At 41.8% G+C, this 9293-nt stretch overlaps 1 pseudogene; it reads left to right on the forward strand.

The window, feature by feature from the left end:
- Positions 1–3861: 3861 nt before the first annotated feature.
- Positions 3862–4711, forward strand: LOC130868486 (chromatin target of PRMT1 protein-like; annotated as a pseudogene).
- Positions 4712–9293: the final 4582 nt, after the last annotated feature.

Raw genomic sequence — 9293 nt, forward strand, 5'->3', positions numbered from 1 at the left:
GATGTACTGATTATGTCAACCCTTGAGTTCTCTCCATGCTCATGTAAAAGCAAGCACACCTACACACGCCTGTGAACACACATATACACATGTGCGCACACACAAACACACACACACACCAGAGAGAGGGAAGAAGTTGGGCTCCATAAGCCTGTCCCTGGTCCAAATGCCTTATCCAAAGTTACCAATTGCGATCAGGTAGTGCAGGATTCTATCTGGCCCTGGGCCAGACTTCTAGGCTGTCACTTCAGGAGGCACATTGACCGATCTCTACCTCCTGTGGGGACCAGTCAGTCTGTAGGCTCCATCTGTCTGGCCTATGTACCAGACCGTGTGTTTCTTCTAGACATTGGCTCTTACCATCCTCTCTCTTTGTTGTGTGGCAAACTATTCCTGGAGAGATTTAACACACATGCCCACTCCCCCACAGACAGGGACCTGTGAAACACCAAAGGACAGATACCATCAAAGTCCAATTTGGTGAACCAATGAGTTTTGTTGGGGGCACTTACAGAAGTATGGGTGAGGGATTACTTGCATGAGCAGAAAAGTTCACCCAAGCTTGGGTGATAACTCACAAAAGCTGGGAACCTGGAGCACTCTGCAGGCAGCTCAACAGGTTGGAAAATGTCCTTTCCAGATGGCTCAGTTGGCCAGGCAGCTTGGCTGCTCTCTGCCTTTTTTTTTTCAAGCTACTTGGCTCCTTTCTGCTTCTTTCAGGCTGCTTGGCTGGTCTCAGAATCTTCTTGCAGCTTGAATTGTTTGGTCTCAGCTTCTTTTCAAGCTGTTTGACCAGTCTCTGCCTTTTCCAGGCAGCTTGGCTCATCTGAGAGTGACTCTCAGCAGTCTTTACTATTTACTCTTTGGTACAGAAGGGGGCTAACGATTATGGTCAGTTTCAGGGACTTCCTGAAGCCATTTTGAGTTGTTTGCATCCTGTTTTAAGGAGCTTCTCTGAAGGTTGGAATGTTTCTTCCATGAGGGGAAACTGCTGCTATATAACGCTTCACCAGTTGTTGAATTAAAAGACAGAAAAACAGCTCTGTACAAAGTGAACAGGTTTACCGGTAAGGCCTGCAGACTTCTTAGGTAGAGAAGCACCCTCCTGCCTCAAGCCCTGCACAGCTGCCGACACTGTTGACTTCAAGGTGGTCTAGGTTTTTATTGGTTTGAATAGTCCTCTTCCAGGAACTCCCCCCTCTTCTCCATTGATCCTAAGGTGTTTGTGTACAACTTTTTTCGTACAGGAATTAGGTTCCATATATTTTTTAATTTATTTTTTTATTTTATGTTGAAATAACCAGGCTAGCTAAGGACAAAGCAATTATATTTTATTTATTATAAGGGGAAAAACTCACAAAACAGGAAATGAGAAATCCAGGCACAGCAATATCCCTCGGGAAAAGGCACAGAGAGAGTCAGCACCTGGAGGTGCACACATTTTACCTTGAGTCCCAGCGAAGCCACACCTTAACTAAGACCCACCTCTTAAAGATGATTGGCTAACAAGGTTCCCCATCATCTCCCCCTTTTGTCTAAACAAGAGCGATCTAAACCCAATATAAAACTATATGCAATAGGAACATATATCGAGCATAAAATGAAAAACAATGTAAGCAATATTAAGCAAGGAACACATGACAAATGTTTTAATAAGCATTCTATTTTAAGGAGTTTAAATCTTGCATCAGAAATAAGCTTGACTAAATCATAAGAGGAAGGTTACTATGACTATCTAATCTTCAACCCCATTGAAGGCCTGAGAAGGGAGATAATAATACTTGAATAGGCAAGAAGTGCAATCAAGCAGCTTCCAAAGTGAGCAATATATGACAAAGACAATTAGCTACCTGAGCAATCATCCAAAGTCTCATTTGCAATGTTGAAGCAACCAACTTTGGCTAAGGCCTGGCATAACTGACAGACCATTTTCAGAGGCAGAAAAAATTTTAAAACACGTCTTACCCTGTCTTGGTAAGATTTGATAGTCTTTTTCCTTGTGATCTGTTTATACATTTTCGGATACCATGTACTTTGTCAGTGGTTGAGGCATAGGCAGTTCCTTTCCTTGCCCAAAGGCCAATTGTGCCAAGAGGAAAACAAGCTCCAAGTGGAGTGGCTTCAGCGCTCAATATTCTCTCTGGAATAGATTGGTGCTGTCAGGAGCAAATCATGTCTCGTGTCAACAGAACCCTAAATTATTTAAATGCCATATTCTACAGATCCTTGAAGCGGTTGAAGATTACCTATCTATGCAGAATACAATCTCTATGTATTTAAATAACCTAATTAATCTGACTGTATGTATAACAGACATGAACAACTATTGACCTATAATATTTAATATCTGTATAACTTAAAGACTAAGGCTTCATGTCAGGATAGTAAATAATCTGTAAACAATTGTGCAGCAAATGAGGACAATGACCTAAAAAATGTAACCAATGTATAAGTATCATGTTCAGAGGTAAGAACAATGTATAATACAATACAAAAATATATCCTAAAAGTTGTATCAATATACAAAATCTCCTAAACAGAGGTAGAAACTTGCATGTATACAATCTGAAAGAGTAACTTTGCATAGGTGTACACATATTATAAAGAGAAATAAAAATATAATTTGAACTTGTATCAATATACAAAAACTATACCAATGTAAATTATCCATAATTAATAGCTCATAATTATTCACTCTATTACCCTTTTAATTTTTTTTTAATAAACATAGTTTCCATCCCAACCCTCTACCCAATACAAAGTAACAATCAATAACCCCTAAACAGTGTTTCCAACCCTGAGAACAAACTTTTTTGGAGAGGGGCCCATTGTCCTCTAGAATTGCTTCCCACTGTCATGATGGCAATGTTTCTTTATGGGATCCTGCAAAAGTAAAGTGATGGTTAAGTTTCAAGATTACTGTCTAGTATAGTCACAAACGATTTCTGAGCAGTCAATATATTTTTTTTTAAAGTTCGTATGTGGAGTTCTGGCCAGAACATCATGAGAAGGTGCCCTATTTTAGCAGCTGGTAGCCTAAAACCGGTCTTATAGTAGCGCTATCAGCATCATGATGTCATTTCAACCAGGTGGAGTTGTTGCTGTGGGGCCCCATCTTTTTCCTGGAAACTTTAAAGATTACTGTAGGAAAAAGATCTGCAGGAAAATCTATTGCTTATCGTGGAAAACTTAAACATTATTCATAGAGACATACATTCAATGAAGAATATGATATAGGCAAAATAGACATGGAGAAAGTAAAATTTTTCCTAAAGTCTTCCTTCTGTCCCATACCATATGGCTCCCGATATGAGACAGAAACTCTGTTCCTTTAACAAGCTTGGATTTAGAGAAGTACAGAGCTACTGCCCAACTCCAAAACCAGCTCAATATATTTATAAATATGTATATGTTTAAATGTATGTGTATCCATTACCTGACCTCATAAGTCATATTCCTTTTTTTTATGATCCTTAGTGGATAGTTATTTTTTCTTTTGTTTGCATTCAAACATCCATGGTCTCTTGAATTTTTTGAAGGTGTATATTTTCCTGTAAATATAAGAGCAGAACCCTGGACACAGTCTCATTCTGAGATTCCTGGAGGTAGCAAGCAGGAGTTGGCAGTGCCCACTGGCACAAAGGAAAGGAAAGAAAGGGTAGGCCTGAAAAGCAGAAGGATCAGTGGACTAGATACCTAAGCCACCAGGAGTGAGCTTAGCATCATACGGTTTAGGCAAGCACCTAAGCCAACCGCCCAGCAAATTAACCTGAGCGGTCCTGGTGAGCCAACCTGCCCCGCAGCAGCCTCGCTGCGACGGGAGTGCTGGCGTCCATCTCCTTCGATTCTCAGGATCTGAAGATGGCTGCACAGTTAGCCATGAAAGTGGTGCTAAAAATAACCACCAAGATGTCTCTAAATGAGCGCTTTACTGGTATGCTGAAGAACAAACAAATGATGCCAGTGACTATTCGGGCTTCGATGCAGCAGCAGCAGCTAGCCAGTGGCAGAAACAGAAGCCGGGCCCAGCAGATGGAGAATAGACCCTCTGTCCAGGCAGCATTAACACTTAAGCAGAGCTTAAAGCAGCACCTGGATAAGAAGAGTAACACCCAGGCACGATTAGGCCTACCCCAAAGGTGCCCTGGCCAGGGGAGCAATTGGAGGACAAGGCCTACCCATAATCCAGAGAGGTGTGCTCCGAGGAGGAGGACTACTTGGGGCACTTGCCACCAGAAGCCTGCTTAGGGGTGGGCTGTAGCTCCAAGGTCAAAGCCTGCTCCTCCGAGGTGGACAAGCCTTAGCTGCCCCCCAAAAAGACTCAAGAAAAGGCGCTGTTCCAGGTCGTGGAGGTCCTGGCAGAGGGGGCCTAGAGCGTGGAGCTATGAGTCGTGGTGGAATCGGTGGTAGAGGTCGGGCTGTGATAGGTCGGGGAAGAGGGGACTGTGGAGGCCAAGGTGGAGGGAGAGGTGCCCTCACTCACCCTGTATTGACCAAGGAGCAACACGATGAACTGGATGCATACATGTCCAACCCTACAGGACACTTGGATGCTGAGTTGGATGCCTACATGGCACAGACGATCCTGAAACCAATGTCTGAAGTCTGTTCGCCTGCCCGCCTGCCTGCCCACCTCTTAGACTCTTGGGAAAGTCACATCTATGCATATGAAGAAATATCCTTGAGCAAACATGAGAAGAGCTCTGACTGAGGCCGGAAGGACTTACGCAATGGGTTGTGGACTTGCCTGCCACCAGTGGGTGCATTTGGTCTGTTCCGTTCTTTAGATACTGTGTGAAATAAACCCCATTTTCCTTTGGAAAAAAAAGAGCAGCTCCCTGCCCCAACCCTATATGCTTTCCTTGGACCTGTATGGTTGTCACTGTTCTGCATGAGCTGTCATTTCTCTTTTTAAAGATTTTTTCTTTTTAAAGCGAACCTTTATTAATTTTGATGGTATCCATAGTTTTCCTTCTCTTGTGGAAACAAGAGCGAAACACCTTCCCCAATGTAGCACATCTCCTGGTTTCCATTGTGAAGTCAACACATCTTGAAATACACTGGTTGATTCAATTTAGAAGTTTTTTTTCATTATCCAATATCTCTCTGCTGCTGTTGTTCCTTTCTCATTAGCGTTAAGAAAATTCAAGGTTAGTTAAGCATTATGCCATCTATTTCTGAGGAGAGTTTCCATCCCTTTTTGTTTGTTTAGCACATCCTTTATAGTTTGATTTGATCATTTTGTAACTGCCTGACCTGTAGGATTATTTGGTATACCTGTAATGTGCTTTATATTATAATAGGCAAAAAAACATTTTATTTTCTTAGACACATATGCCGGACCATTGTCTGTCTTTATTTGTGCAGGAATACCCATGATAGCCATAACTTCTAATAAATGTGTGGTTACTGAATCAGCCTTTTCTGAGCTCAAGGAGGTTGCACATTGAAAACCTGAATACATGTCTATGGGTTGCACATTGAAAACCTGAATACATGTCTATGGTGTGGTGCACATATTTTAATTTACCAAATTCTGCAAAGTGAAACACATCCATTTGCCAGATTTTATTCCTTTGAGTACTCTTTGGGTTACTCCCTGCAGGCAATGGTGTTTGGTTATAGAAAGAGCAAGTAGGACATCTCTTTATAATCTCCTTAGCTTGTTGCCATGTAATAGAAATTTCTTTCTTTAAACCTTCGCTATTGACATGATGTTTTTTTATGAAATTCTGAGGCCTGCAACACACTTCCAATCAATAATTGATCAATTTCTGCTTACTGTGTGCTAGAGGACCTTGCAGATCCGTATGGGATTGGATGTGTTATGTATATAGGACAAAGCCTGTTCCTGATTATGTTTTGCACCTGAATGAATAATGAAGTCAATTCCGTATCATCTGGTATGAATTCAGTGGTTTGGATCTGGAAGACAACTCTTTCTGCATATTGTGAATCAATAACTATATTGAGAGGTTCTTTAAAATCCCTTAGTATCATAAGAATACCATATAATTCTGCCTTCTGGACAGAATTATAAGGGCTTTGTTCCATCTTACTTAATTTTTCTGATTTGTAACCTGCCTTCCCTGATTTATTTGTATCAGTATAAATATGTTAAGCATGAAGTGTTGAAATAACCAGGCTAGCTAAGGATAAAACAATTATATTTTATTTATTATAAGGGGAAAAAACTCACAAAACAGGAAACGAGAAATCCAAGCACAGTAATGTCCTGTGGAAAAAGGCGCAGAGAGAGTGAGCACCTGGAGGTGAACGCGTTTTACCTTGGGTCCCAGCGAAGCCATGCCTTAACTAAGACCCACCTCTTAAAGATGTTTGGCTAACAAGATTCTCCATCAATTTTATGTGCACTGGTGTTTTGCCATGAGTGTCAGATCCCCTGGAACTGGAGTTACAGTCAGTTGTGAGCTGCCATGTGGGTGCTGGGAATTGACTCGAGTCTTCTAGAAGAGCAGTCAATGCTCTTAGCCACTGAACCATCTCTCCAGCCCTCATGTTCTGTATTTCTATACATGAACGCAGCGGTAGCTGCTGCTTGGCTGTCATCACTGGTGTACTCCAGAACCCACATTTAGTGTTGTAGTAAATGAGAAAGAGAGAAGTAACAGGAGAGGAGACACTTAAGGCAGAGAAGGGGAAATGGAGACATATCTCTCTTTCCCTTTTCCCCGCTTTGTCCCAAAGGGCACACAGCCTTAATCCCATATCTGACTCCAAGTCAAAGTCCTGTGCTCACTCTTCTACCTGCTCCTCTGGTGCCAGAGTCTTGTGATCACCTGTGCCAGTGGAGGTTGAGGAGGGATGGTGGCTGCTCTCTGTTGCCTAGCCTAACACAATCCAGTTACCAGTGTTTGGGATTAGATGTTCTCAAGTTCTTGGTCTCTTAATCAAGAATAAAATAAAAGCCCACATGTATTTACAAAGGTAGCAATGGAACTTTTTTTTTAGCTTTAGCAAATCAGTAGAAAATATCTGGATGGCTGCAAGAGAGAGGTGGGTCAGAGGTCACAGTTGAAGATACCGAAAGACCCCTATTACTATTTGGGTTTTCCTTTCACGAAGTTCAAGAGAAGCAGTTTGCAGTCACATGTAGTGACACATGTCTTTAATCCCAGATTCAGGGGACATAGTTGGGCAGATCTTTTTTAGTTTAAGGGAAGCCTGGTCTACATAAGGAGTTCCTGGATAGCCAGACTCTGACTTGAAAAAATTAAAAGCAAGGGATAGGGGAGGTTGCTATGGATATAATTTACAGAGTATTCTATTTTGATTGATAGGCTTAGATTATATCCATCTTTGCTTACTTCTTATGTCCCATCCCATAATACATCTGATTTCAATTATATGCTTGTTCAATTATACATAGGCATGATAAGGTAAACAGAGGATTCTCTCCTAAAGTTTACTTGAGGACACCATTTTGTCTTATTGTGCATGTACCCCAACCCAATTCAGGCTGTGTCATGGATACACATACATAAATTGTACCTTGACATAAATGGGAATATGTTGAGAAATAATTTGTCCAAACTTGATGGTTATTAAGAAAGGAGAAATTGTTTGAAATGTGGTGTGCAGCTACATGCAACAGGTTACTAAATGCATTGCTCAGAGTGGGGTGTGTATGTGTTTAGTTCATATGAGTGAGGGAGCTAGGCTGCCAAGAGCATTATTAGAAGTAGGGTGTGTAGACCCCAAACCAAGAAGAGTCCCATGTTACTAAAATATCCTTTAAGCTTGCCTTCCTCCGTTCCAGTGGCTCAGATAACAAGAGTGATGGGGATTTACCTAGCACTAGGTGTCACAGAGGTCTGGGGTCTGGGTTTCAAGACTAAGACCTAGGCTTAATTCTCTCTATCTGCCTGGGCAGGAGACATGTGTTGTAGGAGTTTCTGTCCTGCCCTGTTCCCACAGTCGTTAAGTCCCAAAGAGATCACACAGAGGTCTACATTAACTATAAACTGATTGGCCCATTAGCTCAGGCTTCTTATTAGCTCTTATAATTTATATTAGCCCATTATTCTAGTATATGTTAGCCACATGGCTTGGTAACTTTTTCAGCAAGGCAGTCACATCTTGCTTCTTCCGTGTCTGGGCCCACAACTGCATCCTCTTTCCAGAATTCTCCTGTTCTCCTTGACCCACCTCTACTTCCTGTCTGGTTGTCCCACCTATACTTCCTGCCTGGCTACTGGCCAATCAGCGTTTATTTAAAATATAATTGACAGAATACAGACCATGGTCACACATCAGACATGTATCCCCAAAATAGGCTCTTTGGAGTTGGGGGAAGGACAACACAAGTGATTTTTTGCTACCTTCAGAGTGTCTTTGTATTTTAGCAGAACAGATGGAGACTCTGTGCCCCCCCACTGATTCATTCTGCCCCTGGGGAGGTAAGTTGTTGTGTGGCTAACTGCTTACTTTAGGGTGCTAGTGGGCAAATGACTACTCAGCTGTCATCCTGTCCTGCTTTATGTCATTTATTTCCTGAAAGCAGACCACCTTTTCTTATTTCTTTCTTCTTTTAAGATTTATTTTTAATTGTGTGTATGAGTGTCTGTGTTTGTGCACATGCATGCATAAACCGTGAAGGCCAGAAGAGGGTAAAAGATCCCTTAGAGGTGCAGTCACAGGTGTCTGTGAGCGGCCGACTTGGCTGCTGAGAACTCAGCTTGTGTCCTCTGCAAGAGCAATACATGTTCTTAATCACTGAACCATCCTTCTTGTTTCTTTAAATGCCTCACTAATTTAGTTGAAAACTGGGTAATTTTCTGGGCATCGGTAGTGCACATATTTAATCCAAGCACTCAGGAGACAGAGGCATGTGGATCTCTGTGAATTTGAGGCCAGCCTGGTCTATAGATTGAGTTCCAGGACAGCCAGGACTGTTACACAGAGAAACCCTGGCCCTGGGGGGGATGCAAACGAAAAAGAAAACTGTATAAGTTTAACATCTTTTTGTGATTATTTCAGCCTAAGATACTGTATTTGTATTTTTATCCTGGTGATAGAATCCAGAGTCTCATTATTTATGTTAGACAAGCACTGTACTACTGAGCTACCCCCTCAAACTATAATGTAGTTATTTTGAGACTTTTCTCATTCCATGAGGTTTTTTTGTTGCTGCTTCTTGTGGGTTACTGGTTCTGTACAATGACTTTTAAAAAATTGGTATAAGTGTTTTGCCTGCATGTATCTTTGTGTGCCTCATCCATTTCTGATGCCTCAGCACCTAGAAGAGGGTGTTGGATCCTCTGGGACTGGAG

This window comes from Chionomys nivalis, chromosome X, assembly GCF_950005125.1.
Source record: "Chionomys nivalis chromosome X, mChiNiv1.1, whole genome shotgun sequence".
Lineage (NCBI taxonomy): Eukaryota > Metazoa > Chordata > Mammalia > Rodentia > Cricetidae > Chionomys > Chionomys nivalis.